General features: G+C 41.3%; 1 protein-coding gene and 1 long non-coding RNA gene across 8 annotated transcripts in view; one reads left to right on the forward strand and one right to left on the reverse strand.

The window, feature by feature from the left end:
* The window catches only part of LOC141127528 (uncharacterized), a 43365-nt gene extending 40936 nt beyond the window's left edge, over nucleotides 1-2429 (forward strand). For both annotated transcript variants that reach the window (XR_012241564.1, XR_012241563.1), the window contains exon 3: nucleotides 1568-2429. This is a non-coding gene — a long non-coding RNA (uncharacterized lncRNA). The remainder of the gene's footprint in view (nucleotides 1-1567) is intronic.
* The window catches only part of DRC2 (dynein regulatory complex subunit 2), a 224561-nt gene that overhangs the window by 142285 nt on the left and 62361 nt on the right, over nucleotides 1-19915 (reverse strand). The window lies entirely within an intron of this gene.

Consider the following 19915-nt stretch of genomic DNA (forward strand, 5'->3'; position numbering starts at 1 on the left):
GGTCACCCTCTCTGAGATAATGGAAAGACCAACCGAGTCATTCACAAAGTCAGTACGTCATATAGGGGTGATGTTCTGTTTATGGCCATCCCAAAGTTACCCATAAGTGACTTCTTCCTCGGGCAAATCCCTATACCAAAAACAGTAATAATTTCCTACTGAAAAATCATATATTTAAAAAATGATGATGATAGATCATGTCAATAAGATCTTTTCAGATTTAGAAAATGTGTATATTGCATTCATTCAGTTATCTAGATGGAAAGAGAGACATCAGAAAATGATTCATCTGATGGAAAATAGCTCTACGTAACAATTTTAGTGGTTAGGCTTTTACACAAATATCAAAACAAAATATTCAATTTAAACCCACATTCAAAATAGTGTATCACATGAACACACACAAAATTGCGTTTGCACGAAATGCTCAAAAAACATGTGGCTTGCATGCAGTGCCATTCGTTGTTATTTTTGGCACCCCAAATGTGGCAAGCATGAAGCCTGATTGTGTGCATGAGAAAATACGACAAGCTAAAAAAGGTGCATGAGCTTCTTTGCTGCATTTGTCACGTGTAATAAAATGAATGGGCTGTCCTATGCACAAAGCAAAACAAGGTGTGAAAAAATGCGATTATGTAAGATGCCATGTGCAGTATTAGGCTGGGTTCACGCCTCCGATGGATGCGGCTCGCAGCAGGGGACTGGGGCGTCCCTGTTCTCCGTTTCGGGGGATGAATCAGGCCTGATCTTTTGCCTGAATTCAACCCTGAAACAGAGCCAAAGACGCAGAGCGTTCCTGTGCAAACAATATGTGCTAACGATATGTGAACTGGGTTCATAGAGAGCCAATCAAAATCTCCTGTCATGCGAATTGGATGCGGAGTAAGCCGCATCCAACTCGCATAGGTGTGAACCCAGCCTTAATAAAGGCTGAAATTCCATAACACTTATGTTATGTCTCCTGTAAACTTATTATGAAACCTGTCTGTCATGAATTATAAATGTAATTGTCTTCAAATTCTGGACCTTGTAAGTTTCCATATAAGAGTAACCACACTTGTACACTATCTAAAGTATATGTAAAGTGCTATATTTGTTTCTCCTCTCCCTTTCTATATACTGTATGTACATCTTGTTTTCTGCACATAGAAGCAAAGAATTTATTTGGATAGGGAAGGGAGTTGGTATACTTTACTTTTGGAAATAATATCAGAATTTAATGTAAAATACATCTGTCACCAGGAAGAATCAGGACTGAAATAACAGCTTGTCTTTAAATTGTGCAGAGCTGTTTTATACTGTTGATCCTCTGCATTTAAATATTTTTAGTGTCTGGTTTCATTTTTCATTTGTGTCAGCTAATGATTGCAACATGTAATTACATGGCATCCACACAAATCACACAAAGACTGAAAAACACTCTTTAAAGAGTTTGAATATAACCAAATTAACAGGGCTGTTGCAATTAGACATGCTAATGTTGTGTGATTTTATTTGATTTGGATGTTTTCCGCAGTCTCGGCTTCTCACAGTTAATCTCATTTGTGCTGTCATTATTGTATTACAGATTCGGGAGGGTCTGCCGCTTACAAGCTTAGGGTTCCAGTCTGACACGTCTGCAATAGCAACTCTTGCCAGATCTGATAAAGAGTGAAGATATTGTGGAAAGATTAAAGGAATTTGTGATGTTTCTTCCTCCTTCTGTGTCGCACAATAGCTGGTATATTTCCTTTCTGCAAACAATTTGTGATAAGAATAGCTGACATTTTATTTTTTGTGCAGGCTTCGCATGAAACAGGAATGTCACTTGGGGTATATTTATAGCTGCGATAAACCAAAAAAGAGACGTGGAAATGTTTAAATTTAGCAAGAATAATTATAGTTTATAATACTTTCACTTCATGGGGCATAAGAAATTTGCAATATATACCTGTACATTTAACTAAAGGGTTTGCTACGTTCCTCTCATGGAGCAGCCATGAGCTTCGCGAGGCCATAAATGGTAGTATAAGGAGTAGATTTCAGTAGTGAAGCTATGGGAAACATGCAGCTATGATGGGTCAGAAAAAAAACAAGGACAGTATGGCCCCAAACATACAGTAGCTGCCTACAGGAGACACATATGGCTTTATAAATCAATTTCGACTTTATTGGCATAAAAATATGTTAATTACAAAAAACACACCGTATCTCTCCACCTGTACATTTAAAACATGACAACGTTGTCAAAAGAACACACCCACATGACTTCACCCCTACACAGTGAGTTGGCGTGAAATTTTCTACTAGCCTAGTATGTGCCACATTTTTCTGTTTGTTCTTGCAGCTATGATGGGTCAACAGCTTTATCCTTCTTAACGTGAACCTATACTCACATGTTAACATAAAACTATGGTAAAAGTCTTGATTGGATAATTAAAGAGTAGTATAAAGTCTGACCTTTTATGAAAAACACTGTTCTGGGTGACATCCTGTAAAGGGCTACATGTCTCGAGGCCTAGGCAGTTGGTCATGTGATCTCTACTAAAGTAGAATATCAGCCAGTCTGATCCCCTCCTTTTAGCAGCAATCACATAACCAAGGGTCTAGGCTTTAAGGCATGGAAAGCACCTAAAGCGGAACTTCATCCAAAAGGGGAGGGGGGTGAATACCTTTTTTTTTGGGGGGGGGGGGGGGGGTGGATACCTAGTTTTGACAGGTACCCACTCCTCTTTCCGTTCGGATCGCCCAGCTGATTAAAGCCAAAGTTTGCCCCCCCCCCCTTTTCCCCGCAGCCTTCTGGGAAATGACACAGGTCCCAGAAGGCTGCAAGAACATTCAGAAAGTGCACTCCTCGCGGCTTCAAAGTTGGCTGCCGCGGGCCCGAGGACTGGTGAAGAACCAGCTTGGGTGAGGACAGTGCAGGATTTCTGGGCAGATAAGTTTCCTTTTATTAAAAGTCAGTAGCTACAGTATTTGTAGCTGCAGATTTTACATTTTTTTTGTTCCTAGGGTGAAGACCCTCTTTAAGGTGTGTAAGAGCAAACATGAAATATAGTGCAGCTTAAAAGCCATCAAATGTGCTGACTGCATTAGCTTTTTCTTTTCTCTAGCTCTTCAACCTGTTTTTCTTTATTTTCACCTGGTGATCCTGTCAGTAACACACTGTCTGTCACTTATCATATGCTAACTACGGAGAATCACCCTAGGACATGACAACAAGTCCTGTCCTCTCCTCTCATCTCCTCTCTTCTCCTTTCTGTGAATATTTATCTATCCCTTTGTGACTGTTAACAACTTTACACTTTTACAGTATGTAGGTTCATTTTAAAAGCAGTATACTTTAAAATGGCACTTTTTTATTGGAAGATAACACTGACATTTCATAAATCACTTGTAACAAGGCACCACTGAGGACAGTAGACATCCCTTGGTGTAACAGCACTTCCTATCGTTCCCAGTTTTTATAAGAAGATGATGTAAAATCAACAGGACCAAATACAATATTAATTTTACAAGCCATCAGATATATCATAAGTTAGCAGATCATCCTAATATATTCACATACAAACATGTAGACCTAATTTTACAACACTAGAACCTGATTGGCTGAAGCCTATCAGGTTCTGACTAAATTTATTAACAAAGTCTGTTCAAGTAAGCATTGTTTCAGAGGAAAGAGAAGAATATAGAAATGCATATGTAGCACCCTCCTAGGTAGGTGCTAGAAGAGAGTATAGTTTTTGGTCTTTCTGCTTACCAGGAAGATGGTCAGGTAAAACTTAGAGTGCTCTCTGCCTACCAGGGAGCAGAATCTATTGGTTAGGTCTGCTCATTGTACTCAGGTGCAGCTCAGCTTGTTCTGACTGTCCCCCACTGGTCCAATAGGGAGGCATATTGGACAGTGGGAGTGGACCTAGCAAGTAAGTGCACAGGCTTTGTTACAGCGCTGCATTGCATTGTGGGATACTGTAAATAAGGGTACATGTGCTCAGAGTTAGTTGAGACAGGGAACAGAGTCCAGAGGGAAAGGGGCGGCTGCCCTCTCCTCCGCGGATGAGGCCGTGCGGCCCTGGGTGGTCGACCCAGGGGCCTAAAGAGAGAGAAGTTGAACCCAGAGGTCCTGCAGAGCTGACTGCAAGAGAGACACCAGGAAGGATCTGATTCTGCCTACTGTGAGTACAGATCTGTGTCTTTGGGGTCTGTCGAGTGAGGGCCTCCCCCTTCGGCTAGAAGAGTCAGTGGACAGGGGTCAGCCAAAGGGGATGCTAGAGAGTGTCCTGAAGATAATTTAGTGCATCAAGTCTGCTGCTGGTGAGAGCTAGAAGACTTAACCCTTCCATACATGTAGCTGTATGGTTTAAGCAGTGTGTCTGCTTCCACAGATAATCTGGTGAGGCCAAGTGAGAGTTGTCCTAATCTATTGTGAATAGTTCAAGTTGGAGTATCCCACTCATCCCTTCTCCCATCCAAGTTCCAAATGAAGTACAAAAAACCCTGGACTGGTCTTTGAGTAACGAGCAAGCAGGAGTAAGGGTGGAACAAGTGGGAGCTCCTAAGCAAACAAGCAGGAGCTCTCAGCAACTAAGCAGGAACCCCTAGCAACATAGTGGGTAATCCTTAGCAGTCAAGCGGGCAACCCTTAGCAACATAGTGGTAAATCCTCCACAACCAAGTAAGGACCCTCAGCAGCATAGCGGAAGCCCTCTGCACCTAAGTGGGAAACCCTCTGCACCTAAGTGGGAACCATTGGCAACCAGCTGAAGGTAACCAGGGAGAGACATATGAAGTCAACATTCAGCAAGCCCTCTGGGGACAGTGCTACACATATGCTGCTAATACTTGTTGCCCCTGTTGTGGAGTTCCAGCAGAACAGCTTCTGGTTTGAGGCTAAGCTGATGTCTCAGTGTTTGTGATTCTCAATTAATCTCCTTCCCAGCCTAAGGCAGGTTTATGCGATTTTCTTTCCTGCAATTATGGCTTTAGGGGGCGTGACTCATGGCATAGACTCATGGGCTTCAAAGGTTTTCACTAGTCTACACTATGTTGGCTGTACAGGAGAGTGGCCAGTGCAGGGACAAGGTCATCTAGAGCCCAGGGCGAAATTTCCAAACTGCGCCCCCCCCTCCCGATGTATGAGCATTATGTGTCAACAAAAATCCCCCCACAAAAACATTGAGCACTAATCTGAATGCTTACCCTCTAAGCATAATTTTCTCTTCCTCCCAGTATGAATCCACCCCCTGCTGAAATCCCCCCTCTCAGCACATTTCCCCTCCTAGTACACACATCCCCCCCCCGCTTCAAATCCCCCCTCCTAGCACAAATCCCCCTAAATCACCACTGTTAGCACCCCCCCACACCCAAATGTACCCTCTTACAACAATACTCAACCCCTGCCACCCTCAAATTCCATACCTCCCAACATTTTGAGATGGGAATGAGGGATGCCTACCAGCAAATGTATGTAGGCATAGGACACGCCCCCTGCCACACCCCCTTAAAGGAGAATTAACCTAAAAAAAAATAAGTAAATCCACAAGTGCTTTTTTTACCACTACTATTCCTTTATATTGGCTTTAAAAAATGTACAAATGCAGCAATTTAGGAATTGGATGAAAGGTTTAGCACTGTGAAAGCACTTTTTGAAAGATAAAAAGTGCATTTTATATACAAGTATATAGATCAGACCAAAATGAGAGACAAATGAAGAGGGACAGAGGGACATTGCTCCAAATCAGGGACAGTCCCTCAAAATCAGGGACAGTTGGGAGCTATGAAATTCCCCCTTCCACAACAAATCCCCTCCACCCAAATCTCCTCATGGTGCCCTTTCATCCCAGCTCACATGATACTACAGTACTCAAGGCTGCCGCCCCACCTGCCCACCCCTTGTCCCAGCCCAGAGTGTGGCACTTCTTTAATTTCATAAATGAGGGGAGTTGGCAGTAATTTGGAAGATATAATTTTTGTATGCACTTCCATCTTCTAGTTGTCTGCGACACATATTACCTATTTGTACAAAATAGCAGATGCTGTCTAAAGTAGTATCAAGTAGTACTTCCTGGCTACAAATAAAGGTTGTGTGATAGCATTAGGCTACAATTGACAATAAATCATATCAATCTATTACCATTAACCAAATAAATATGTAAATTAAAAAAAAATATACAGTATCTTACAAGAGTGAGTACACCCCTCACATTTTTGTAAATATTTTATTATATCTTTTCAAGTGACAACACGGAAGAAATTACACTTTGCTACAATGTAAAGTAGTGAGTGTACAGCTTGTATAACAGTGTAAATTTGCTATCCCCTAAAAAATAACTCAACACACAGACATTAATATCTAAATCGCTGGCAACAAAAGTGAGTACACCCCTAATTGAAAATGTCCAAATTGGACCCAAAGTGTCAATATTTTGTGTGGCATATTTTCCAGCACTGTCTTAACCCTCTTGGGAATGGAGTTCACCAGAGCTTCACAGGTTGCCACTGGAGACCTCTTCCACTCCACCATGACGACATCATGGAGCAGGTGGACGTTAGAGACCTTGCACTCCTCCACCTTCCGTTTGAGGGTGCCCCACACATGCTCAATAGGGTTTAAGTTTGGAGACATGCTTGGCCAATCCATCACCTTTACCCTTAGCCTTTTTAGCAAGGCAGCGGTCGTCTTGGAGATGTGTTTGGGGTCGTTATGTTGGAATACTGACCTGCGGCCCAGTCTTCCAACGGAGGGGATCATGCTCTGCTTCAGTATGTCACAGTACATGTTGGCATTCATGGTTCTGTCAATGAACTGTAGCTCCCCAGTGCCAGCAGCACTCATGCAGCCCCGACCATGACACTCCCACCACTATGCTTGACTGTAGGCAAAACACACTTGTCTTTGCACTCCTCACCTGGTTGCCGCCACACACGCTTGACACCATATGAACCAAATACATTTATCTTGGTCTCATCAGACCACAGGACATGGTTCCAGTAATCCATGTCCTTAGTGTACTTGTCTTCAGCAAACTGTTTGGGGGCTTTCTTGTGCATGATCTTTAGAAGAGGCTTCCTTCTGGGATGACAGCCATGCAGCATATGGTCTAAGCACAGACAGGCTGACCCCCCACCCCTTCAACCTCTGCAGCAATGCTGGCAGCACTCCTACGTCTATATGCCAAACACAACCTCTGGATATGATGCTGAGCATGTGCACTCAACTTCTTTGGTCAACCATGGCGAGGAATGTTCTGAGTGGAACCTGTCCTGTTAAACCACTGTATGGTCTTGGCCACTGTGCTGCAGCTCAGTTTTAGGGTCTTGGCAATCTTCTTATAGCCTAGGCCATCTTTATGTAGAGCAACAATTCTTTTTTTCAGATCCTCAGAGAGTTCTTTGCCATGAGGTGCCATGTTGAACTTCCAGTGACCAGTATGAGAGAATGAGTGCGATAGCATCAAAATGAACACACCTGCTCCCCATGCACACTTGAGACCTTGTAACACTAAGAATCACATGACACCGGGGAGGGAAAGTGGCTACTTGGGCCAATTTGGACAATTTCACTTATGGCTGTACTCACTTTTGCAGTTAAGACATAATTGGCTGTGTGTTGAGTTATTTTGAGGCGACAACAAATTTACACTGTTATACAAGTTGTACACTCACTGCTTTACATTGTAGCAAAGTGTAATTTCTTCAGTGTTGTCACATGAAAAGATATAATAAAATATTTACAAAAATGTGAGGGTGTACTCACTTTTGTGAGATACTGTATATATTAATAAAAATGTGCATAAATTAAATAAATAAGTAAATAACATACAGTAAAATATGCCAAATACAACTTTTATGCAATAAATTCATCAAAATATTGTACATTTATTATTTCAACAAAGTATTCAGTGCTTTAAAGTGTCCAATGCAATAACGTGCCACAATAAATATATACTGTTCCAAAAAGTGTCCTGTGTTGCACAGACTCAGATGCAAAATTTCAAATATCACAAAATTCTTTCCCATGTATGTTGATTCCAAAGTGAAAATTCACGAAGTGAAACCTCCACTAGCAACACTAAATGACTCACCAGAAATAATAACGCTAGGCCAGCGGGATACAAATCTGTCCCTAAAGAAGTCATCACAACAAAACGCATAGGACGGAGCTTGTTTAGCATGATCCCTGTTGGTCTGTGTTCACTCGCAGCCAGTGTGTGCAGCTGGAGCCGGCACAGTTTAAAGAGATATTGTGATCATCTCTAGTGTTGGAAATTACACTTATTAAATGTGAGTGCGCAACTTTGTTTTTAATAAATAAGCGGTTTCAGGTGATAAAGGTTGGTATTTTTTGTTTGTACCCATACTTGCTGACTGTGGATTGATGTTGGGACCATCTTTTGGAGGAGGAATCATTGTGGTTAATTGTTTGAGCAAGGTGTGACCCATTAATTATAGGGGTCATTGTTTCTGGTGAGTCATTAAGTGTGATTGGTGGAGGTTTCACGTTGTGGAGTTTTCACTTTGGAATGAACACACACAGGGAAGAATTTGGTGATATTTGAAGGTTTTGCATCTCAGTCTGCACAAGGGTATTGCACTATGGCACTACTTGCACGTCTCCACTTCCCTTTCCCGAGTTTTATTTGTGTGTTTGTCACATTTGTATTTTTTTTGGCACGGTACACTTTATTCACGTTTAATTAGTAGGGTGAAGATCCTCGGGCCTGCCCTGAAAGTCTTGGGAGGAGGTGGATATGTCCTTCTGGCTTAGTTCGCCCTCTCTCATGGGGTTTACCTTCGGTGGGGGGGAGCCCAGCCTAGTACTTGGAGAATGGGGTCTGCCTGGTTTTGGCTAGGTGGACCAGTGAGTACCTCAGTCCCTGTCAGGAGCCTTCCGCCCCGGGGGATCAGGGTAAGGGCCCTCCCTCTTCGGAGGAGGTCCATGAGTACACCCTGTGCACTTTTATGTGTTCTCACGTTTTGTATGTGCACTTTTTTATTGCACCGGTGTTAGTCTGAGAGTTTTACACACCACTGGCTAAAAAAAATTAAAAATCTGAGTCTGTACAACACAGGACACTTTTTGGAACACTATATATTTATTGTGGTACATTATTGCACTGGACACTTTGTTAAAATAATAATTGCTTAATATTTTGATGAATTTATTGCATAAGTCATATTTGGCATATTTTACTGCACATCATTTACTTATTTATTTAATTTATGCACATTTTTATTTATGTTTTTATTTGAGTTTACATATTCATTTAGCTAATGCTAATAGGTTTATATCATTTATGGTCGTTTGTTTCCCAGCAATGTCACATATCCTCATTTATATATCTACAGTTACTGATTTCCTGTTATTCTAAAGTGGTTCTGTTTCACTGACAGGCCATGCCTGTTATAACAAGTGAAACGTCCCATTAGCTGGCTGTAGATGACCTCTCTTGTGCTTGGTCAAAAGCTTTCATTCACACGAGGCTATAAAACCATGACAGGTGTTGGAGAGCGTATGTTTTTGTATTATTTGTGTTATCCACCTGCTTACTGCATGTATTTGTTTATCTAGACAACTGTGTGGTTATAGATAGTGTGTATGTGCGTGTGCTATAGGCGTTCAGAACATGTGTTTGTGTTTATGGATTTGTACAGCCCTTGATTGTATTCACATTAGAGAGGAACAACAGTAGTTTGTTTTTTTTTAGTAAAACTCAGCAGGTAAAAATACTGTAGCTGCTTACTTTTAGGAAACAGACACTTACCAGGCCAGGAATCCAGCAATGTCTTCACTGGGGCCGGTTCTTCTCCAGTCTTCAGATCCCCGGTGCCACCATCCTGGATGTGGAGCCAGTTGTGACTTTCTGCTTTTTTTGCTGGTAACCACTGTGCATGCTTGAAATCACGCTGTGCTGTCAGCTTGGTCCCACAGCTTTGTGGGACACATTACACGGGTGGATGGGCCAAGCTTACGTAATTCTTGCCTAGGGGAGAATTACAGAAGGGGGTGGATGAGCGATACTTTCACTTTTAAGTATAGGTCCACTTTTCTTGTTGTTCAGGACTGTTACCAGTTGGCAGGCTCCAAGCAAAGAAACCATATCTAATGTAGTAGTTTTAAAGACCTCAAAACAGAGTGGTTAGTGCAGCCTATGCACTTTTGCAGCACCACAGTATTCATGCATTGCTAAAAAGTTCCACTATTAGTATTCTTCTATTCTGCTTTTGACTTTCTCTGTGTCATAGGATTCACTATTGTAAAAAGTGGCCAATGTGAACATATCCACATATCTGTTAACATGGTATATTATATAAGCCCTAGAAGCCATTCTTTCCATACACTGATGATAGCCAACTAGCCCAAACTGCTGTATGTAATGTAATAAATGGCCACTTTATGGGTAAAGTTAAAGGAAACCTGGAGTTGGGCTTTAATTTTTGCAGGCTACCACAGAAATAGACTATTGGAGAGCCCCGAGGAACCTGGCTCTAAATAGCAGGGCTGCAAGTTTTCTATCATCCAAAGAAAATAAATAGGTTTTAAATTTGTAGGTACATATACTGTTAAAGTATATGTAAATCTAGACAATAAAATGTTACAAGAGCTTTAAAGTATACTGCACAGGTGCTGAACCAGTATGTTTCCACTAGACCCATGTGCATGCACAACAATATTGGGTTTGTGCCTGCACAGTACCACTGTTGGGTTGGCTCCTGGACAGTTCAAAAGCCAGCTTGTGGCTCACCATATATTGGAATAGAAGCTGTGAAGAGAAAGGATTGACACCTGTGCAGTGAAAAATTTACGCAACACCGCCAAGGGGCCAGGGACAGACCTTTCAAAATGGAGGCTGGCCCTAACAAATGGGGATAAATAGTAACCTACTTTAAAAAAGGAGATTTGGAGTCTAGCTTGACTTTTACAGGAGAGATCGACTTTATATGCTAAATCCTTTTATCTATAAGTGTGCTGTTTAATTTAACATTCAGTCTTCACTAAAGATAATCTACACTATATTACCAAAAGTATTAGGACACCTTTACACGCACATGAGGTTTAATGGCATCCCAGTCTTAGTCCGTTGGGTTCAATATTGAGTTGGCTCACCCTTTGCAGCTATAACAGCTTCAACTCTTCTGGGAAGGCTGTCCACAAGGTTTAGGAGTGTATCTATGGGAATGTTTGACCATCCTTCTAGAGGCACATTTGTGAAGTCAGGCACTGATGTTGGATGAGAAGGCCTGGCTCACAGCCTCCGCTGAAATTCATCCCAAAGGTGTTCTATTGGGTTGAGGTCAGGTCTCTGTGCAGGCCAGTCAAGTTCCTCCACCCCAAACTCACTCATCCATGTCTTTATGGACCTTGCTTTGTGCACTGGTCCAAATCATTTGGAGGGGGATTATGATGTGGGGTTGTTTATTCAGGGGTTGGGCTTGGCCCCTTAGTTCCAGTGAAGGGAACTCTTAAAGCGTCAGCATACCAAGACATTCTGGACAATTTCATGCTCCCAACTTTGTGGGAACAGTTTGGGATGGTCCTTCCATGTTATAACATGACTGTGCACCAGTGCACAAAGCAAGGTCCATAAAGACATGGATGAGGGAGTTTGGAGTAGAGGAACTTGACTGGTCTGCACAGTCCTGACCTCAAATCGAAAGAACACCTTTGGGGTGAATTAGTGCAGAGACTGCGAGCCAGGCTTTCTCGTCCACATCAGTGTCTAACCTTACAAATTGCTTCTGGAAGAATAGTTAAACATTCCCATAGACACACTCCTAAACCTTGTGGACAGCCTTCCCAGAAGAGTTGAAGCTGTTATAGCTGCAAAGGGTGGGCCAACTCAATATTGAACCCTACGGACTAAGACTGGCATGCCATTAAAGTTCATGTGTGTGTAAAGGCAGGTATCCCAATACTTTTGGCAATATGTTTATTAAAGCATATCTAGACCCAAAAAACAAAATTTTATATATTGCAGTCTTCCTGTCCTCAGATGTGATGACTGCAATATTTTTCTTTTTTTCTTTTTTTTCAAGAACATTTTCAGCAAGTACAGAAAATACCTGATGATCTTGCCACAAATGCAGTATATATGCCACTTCCTGTGAGCTGCAAAGAAAAAAAACAAAGTTATCTTTCAAAGTTATGAATCACAGCAACGACCATGTAAGGTAGTCAAAGTCTGACATGTTTGAAGTCCAGCTTGTGTGATGACCTTGGCTGCCTCTACAGATATAGTGGATAAATGAGTGTAGGCCTGAAGGGAAAGAAAGTGTGTTTTTCCCAGGCTCATGGGGCTTAGTGGTTAGTACGTCTGTCCTAAAGTACTGGAGTCTTTGGTTCAAATATCAGCTAGGAAACTATTTGAATGGAGTTTGCATGTTCTCCCTGTGCTTATGTGGGTTACCTCCCACACGCCAAAGACATGTTGGTATGTTTGGCAAACAGTAAAACAATTCTTGCAAACCCATGAAATAGACAATACATCAACCCCTATACAATGGGAAACATTGAAATGTGTATTGCGAGGATTGTTCATTAAACATGGAGCTAGATTGAAAAAAGAGAAAGAGCATATAATAATGCAATTGCAGGGAGAAATGTCTGTATTAGAAAATATGCATAAACAAAATCTCAATCCATTGGACAAAATAAGTTTAAATGACAAGCCAATTGAACTACAAACAATGTTGGATGAACAATCCCTGCGAATAAGGGATAGAAATAAAACTTTGTTCTATCAACATGGAAATAAACCAGGAAAAGTATTAGTGAGAAATTTAAAACAACAAAAACCTTTGACCCTATAATTAAAATTCAAAAGATGTCGGTGGAAGTAACATATGACCCTGGGGAAATTGCTAAAACATTTCATACATGCTATTCTAAGTTCTATAACTTATCGATACAGCCAGAAAGTGAAGGCAAGAAAGATCATTTAGAGGAAATACGCCAATACATGAGAGAAACAGCAATACCTAGCTTATCTAAAGAAACAATAAAAGAACTAGAAAAAGACATCTCAGTAAAGGAGTTACAGCAAGCTATATCCGCCTTGGCAAAAGCCCGGGCCCAGACGGATATACCTCAAGATTCTATAAGAAGTTTCAGGATATACTCACTACCATTTTAAGAAAGACATTCAATTCTATATCTGATACTCAACTGTTTACACCACAGATTATGGAAGCTCATATTGTATTGATCCCTAAACCAGAAAAGGACCACACGATCTGTGGTAATTTTCAACCAATTTCCCTTACAACTATAGACCTACGTCTATACTCTAAGATTATTGCAAATAGATTTACAACTATTCTACCTGCACATATTAATTTAGATCAAACTGGTTTCACAATGGGTAGGGAGGTTAGAGATAACACAATGAATGTATATTAGTAGAAAAAGCAGTTATTCCAGCATGTCTTCTATCGATCGATGCTGAGAAAGCATTTGATCGGGTGGAGTGGACATTTCTGAGGGAAGCTTTAATTCAATTTGGGATAGGACGAATGGGATACTTTCAGATTATCTTAAAATATCAAATGGTACCCGACAAGGATGCACATCAGGGAAAGAAAAAAGGAAAGAGAAAAAAACAAAAAAAAACAAAAAAAAAACAAAGACATGTTGGTAGGTAACTTTTCCCTAGGATGTGTATGTATGCAAATGACATAGAGACCTTAGGTTGTAAGCTCCTTGTGAACAGGAGCTAATGTGAATGGATAGTATGTAAAGTGCTTGTGTAACCTGTCGTGCTATATAAATGACTAACAAATACAAATTAAGGGCTAAAAGCCTAGAAAAAAAATAAAATAATGAAGCCACCGCATCTAAGGACTGGTAAGCTGCAATAGTTACAATTATTGTTTCTGGGGTTAGATATGCTTCCATTTTTTCTATTGCTAAGTTTGAATTGACTTTAAAAATGGCCATGCGGTTTACATCTCCTGATAAATCGTCCGAAATTCACTCAGTGAGTGGCAGTGTTGGTCTCCTCTTGCCAAACATCCCTTGACTGAAATATTGAAAGAGCTAAGAGGAAAATGATTGTCGGCCGTGACTGACGGGCCGACTGCCAAAATACTATATCCGTGGTGGAAGATTCGGTATGTGTACATTTTTTTTCAGCCTGCTATAAGTATATGGCCAGCTAAATGTAAAGTATATAGTTACATAGTCAGGTTGAAAAAAGACACAAGTCCATCTAGTTCAACCAAAAAAAAAAAAATACAATCCCATAAACCCAATCCTATACCCACAGTTGATCCAGAGGAAGGCGAAAAACAAAGCATGATCCAATTTGCTACAGCAGGGGAAAAAAATCCCTCCTGATCCCCTGAGAGGCAATGGGATTTTCCCTGGATCAACTTTACCTATAAAGTAGAGGCAGAGAAAGTTAATCATGTAATCCTTTACACTCCCATAGTCCACATAGTCTGTTTACAAAGCTCCAATTTCCTTTCTTGTTTATACAGTTGGTGATTTGGCACCAAGTCAGCACCAGTCAATTTTATTTGCCATTTTGACAAAAATGTCTGTGAAGGTCCTAGTTTATCCAGGACATAGTATAGTTAATAGTGGTTAGTCACATTCAACTGGACTTACAGTATTCTGTCATTTGTGGATATGACTAACCAATACGCATTAGCTCAATTTAAAATGCAAAAAAGGCCTCATGCATGTTATGCATTGTGGATATTTAAGGAGAAGTCCAGTCATTATGAGAATTATTAAAGACCTTGTCATAAACATTGAAAAAATAATCTCAGAAAAAAATCAAGTATTTGAAATGTTTGCTTGCAGGATTTTTTCTTTTTATAAACATTTTTAAATTTACTTGCAATGTACCTTTGAACATTTTAGGGAAATCGACCACTTCATGAAGCGCGGCCACAGTCCCTCCTTCTTCCTGCTACACCTAAGCTCTTCCTTCCTCTGGGAGTATCTAGTCCACCTCCCTAAATAATTTAGAGCAGCTTTTCTCAACCAGGGTTCCGTGAAACCCTGGGGTTCCCCCAGAGAATGCTAGAGGTTTCCTTCAGAGGATACTAGGGGTTCCTTGACAGAACAGTGGTGGACTGATCTCCTGCCTACAGACATGTCCACAAATATCAGCAATGCAAGGGGTTACCTCTAAAGTGACCACCGGTATGAGGTTTTTTTTTACTGTTTGTGTTTCTTTTCTGGCCAATGTTAAGTATACCCAAATTCTTTATTTTTATTGAACACTCTACAACCATTCTTATCAACCAGATATAATAATTTTAGTAGGGGTTACCTGAGATCTGAAAGCTATTTCAAGGGTTCTTCCTGGATAAAAAGGCTGAGAAAGTCTGCTATAAAGCGTCACTTGATTAAGTCACCTCTTTCCTAAGAGGGAGGTGTGCTGTAGTTCACATATGAGAACTGGGCACAGAACACCAATTACACTGCTTGAAATTTCAGTGCAGCAAGGGAAGAGTGTATAGAAAGTTACAAGCTTACAGGATTTCTGGCATGATCAACAGTTTTTTTTGCACTTATAAGTCAGATATAACAAATGGCTTTTAATGGTATATGTAAGAGAACAAAAGAGAGCAAACAAGATACGTTTCCTAGTGTTTACATGCATTGTATGCTAAAGTAGAATGCAGCTTACTTTTTGTCCCCACCTTTCCAAACCCAAAAATAAAAACAGAGAAAACTCTATGAAAAGACTAAATAGTTTACAAAAGAAAAGCTCAAGAAGTGTATTAGCACTTTGCAATAACAAAGCTATTCTGTTTATACTTGCATGTGTTATTCATATCTATTGTCAGTGCAGAGAATTCAATGTATTTGTAACATTGTTACCATTGTAACCTCAAAGACTGTAGTGCTTCCCTGGAGATTTCTTCAAAAAGAAAGTATTTATATCTATATATAAAAAAGAATGCCGGTAAAAAAAGAAATCACCCTGAGCACTTTCATCAGTACAGCAGCAGTTTCTGCCCTGTAACTGGTACTGAATTGTGCAAAGTCCCCACCCCACATCAGTTTCTTCCTGCAACAGAGCCTGCTTGGAGTGAGAACCCTACGAAGGCCAGGAAAGCTGTGGCCTGGGGAGGCTCACAAACTGTAACCAAGTTACAGCAAACTCGCACACTACTACACTAAGCAAAGTGTAAGCAAAATATACTCACATTGATTTTTAAGTGTTTTTTTTTCAGGCATTTTCTATTTGCACATGTATCAAGCTTCAGAAGTATGGTTCCTGGGCTGGGTAAGTTCTATAGAAGATGAGGGGTTCTTCAGGTGTAAACGTGCATATCTATAGGACCAAAAACACCTGAATATGCTTGTTGACAATTGCAGTTAGTTTGCCTGCCACTTGATTGCTCTGGCATTATAGCATGGTAAGGGGAAAGTTATAATCAGGTGTTAGCTCCTCTTTTATAGATGGTGATGTAATGGGTGGAGTTAGTGTCCATATAGATGCCGGCTGTGGGTGGGACCAAGTTAGTCTACAGCAGTGGTTCTCAACCCTGTCCTCAAGTAACCCAACAGGCCATGTTCTGGAAATTTCTCTAAGATAAAATAGCAGTCCAAAATACCAAGCCATTGACTCTGATTTAACTGCTTGTCGACCAGCCGCCGTCATTTTACTGCGGCAGGTCGGCACAATCCCAAGAACCGCTGTAGCTATACATCAGCTCGTGGAATCGGGATAGCAGGTATGCGCCCGCTGCACAGCAGGGGTGCTGATGCTCTTGGCCGACGGTCGCGATGACCACCGGCCACAAGCGATCGTGAGCAGGAGACACAGAACAGGGATGAGTGTGTGTAAACACACACTTTCCTGTTCTGTTCTGAGAGGAGTGACAGAGAGTGTTTTCCTATTAGCTAGGAACCACGATCCTTCACTTCCTCTAGTCAGTCCCCTCCCCCTTCAGTTAGAATCACCTCCCAGGGAACACCATTAACCCCTTGATCGCCCCCTAGTGTTTACCCCTTCACTGCCAGTGACATTTTTACAGTAATCAATGCATTTTTATAGCACTGATTGCTGTATAAATATCAATGGTCCCAAAAATGTGTCAAAATTGTCCGATGTGTCCGCCATAATGTCGCAGTCATGATAAAAATCGCAGATCGCCACCATTACTAGTAAAAAAAAAAATAATAATAATAAAAATGTTATAAATCTATCCCCTATTTTGTAGACGCTATAACTTTTGCGCAAACCAATCAATATATGCTTATTGTGATTTTTTTACCAAAAAATATGTAGAAGAATACATATCGGCCTAAACTGAGAAAAAAATTAGCTTTTTTTAAAAAAAAATGGGGATATTTATTATAGCAAAAAGTACAAAATATTGTGTTTTTTTCAAAATTGTCCGTATTTTTTTGTTTATAGCGCAAAAAATAAAAACCGCAGAGGCGATCAAATACCACCAAAAGAAAGCTCTATTTGTGGGAAAAAAAAGGACGTCAATTTTGTTTGGGTGCAGCATTGCATGGCCGCGCAATTGTCACTTAAAGCGACGCAGAGCCGAATCACAAAAAATGGCCCGGTCATTCAGCACCCAAATCTTCCGGGGCTGAAACGGTTAAAGCACCTGTGCAGGATAAAGGAAAACCTGCAAACATGGCCTGTTGGGAGTACTTGAGGACAGGGTTGAGAACCACTGGTCAACAGTATGGGAACAGGATACGCCAGAGCTGCCAAGATGTAAACCTACACTGAGCTGAGCTAAAGGGCCCAATGCAGGACATAATTCCCAGGCAAGGTGGCACAGATCATGTGAGGATTAGCTAGAGTTGCCCTGTCTACCCCTGACCTTCTTCTGTAGTTCCTCTGGGCAAAGCTATATTAGGGACATTGAGAAGAGACTGGTATAGTAATGGAAGCACCTTGTCCCCCTGATCCTCAGCTGTGAGTCTTGTGACTCAGTGATGGATAGCCTAAGGTGGTGGACTTAGAATACATAGCGGAAAAGGTCCCAATTCTATGGTGCTCCCAAGAAGGAGAGTCAGGAGGGAAAATTACTAAAAGATTTGTATTTGAGCTCTGCAATAAAATGACTATTGCAGGATTTGTTTTTATGCTAGTGGCGCTCCATGCTGAAATTTCTGACAGTATGTCAAATGTGAAATGCCTGGGGAAGTAATGTGAAGTACAAACAAATGGCAACCACCCCAACCTATAACTGGTCTTTGCAGCAAGGAGGACAGGCAATGCATGTAAAAAAACAACAAACCTAAATTCTCAGCTCACTTACAAGCCAACTTGCATCAAACCGAATTGACACCATCTAATGTTTCACATAAAAACAAGGAGTTTAGTTTGCACATGTGTACAAATATATGTGTAAGCTGCAATGGCCACAGCACAGCACCCCAGTTTGTTGCAGGCTGGCTGGTAAGTGAGCTGGGAATTTTTTCTTGTTGAATTATTGTGAAGATGTGAAGTTGCAGTAAACTGCTGAAAATGCATTAATGTGTGGACATTCATTTATGACAAGTGTTATGCCCCGTACACACGGTCAGACTTTGTTCGGACATTCGGACAACAAAATCCTAGGATTTTTTCCGAAGGATGTTGGCTCAAACTTGTCTTGCATACACACGGTCACACAAAGTTGTTGGAAAATCCGATCGTTCTAAACGCGGTGACGTAAAACACGTACGTCGGGACTATAAACGGGGCAGTGGCCAATAGCTTTCATCTCTTTATTTATTCTGAGCATGCGTGGCACTTTGTCCGTCGGATTTGTGTACACACGATCGGAATTTCCGACAACGGATTTTGTTGTCGGAAAATTTTATATCCTGCTCTCAAACTTTGTGTGTCGGAAAATCCGATGGAAAATGTGTGATGGAGCCTACACACGGTCGGAATTTCCGACAACAAAGTCCTATCACACATTTTCCGTCGGAAAATCCGATCGTGTGTACGGGGCATTAGGCTGGGAATGTGTGAGCAGGCCTCTGGCCAAGAGAAACGTGTCCAAGATGGTGGCCATAAAAGAAAGTGGGTGCTCCATCCAAAAAGAAGCGGGGTGTGATTGGTACATTCTGGAGCCAACATCTGCCCTATCACAGGTTCCCCCACATGCTCAAAAAAAGCTTTTGTACTTTTTGTAGTGTAGAGCATGGGGTGACTGAGTGTACTAGTGTGAGATAGGCATAATTCGAAAGAATGGGATTCTGTGTACTGTCAGGCATAGGGAAACAAGCAGAAAAATGCGCAAGTATGAATTGGGGCTTAGGGATCACTTACACTGGGGCTGGTTAAACTTAACTGTGTCTGAGTTCAATTCTCCCCACACTCGTCTGAACTCACACTGGAATATAAGGAAGTATTCCCAGGAACAGTCCTTTGTTAACCAGACCAGTGATTCGTGCTTCAGTACCAGGGCTGTCATTAAGGCAGGGCAAAAGGGGAAGCTTCCCCGGGCCCTGTCATTGTTGTGGGGCCCAACATCCTAACAATCTCTCCTTGTCACATATTGCAGCTGCAGGAAAAGGGAAGCAGTAAGCGGCGATGTCCATGCCTGACAGCGGAGCTGGATAGTGCAGAGACACACTGACAGGCAGTATCAGGGGCCAGAGGTGTGAGGGCGATTGCAGAGAGGAGGCAATGACATTCCTAAGGCGGCATGGATGAGCGGAAAGCCAGTGATGCAAGAATTACAATCTGAATGAGAACATGTGTTTTGCAGAGCTGAAGTTTTCCAAAGTTTCAGCCACTAATCTACCATCACCCTTCTCTACCTCTCTGCTTGCTATTAACATTACCAGCACTGGCTGTACGTTAACACTGGTCAGCATGGATTGAGCGGACAGCTGGTATGTTTTGTGATTAACAATCTGAATAAATTAGTTTGCCCTGCTAAGTTGAACTTTTAATGCTTTAGCCACTAAACTATCACTCTCTGCTTGCTATGATCATTGACAGTACTGTTTTAA

Source organism: Aquarana catesbeiana, linkage group LG02 (genome assembly GCF_042186555.1).
Source record: "Aquarana catesbeiana isolate 2022-GZ linkage group LG02, ASM4218655v1, whole genome shotgun sequence".
Classification (NCBI taxonomy): Eukaryota; Metazoa; Chordata; class Amphibia; order Anura; family Ranidae; genus Aquarana; species Aquarana catesbeiana.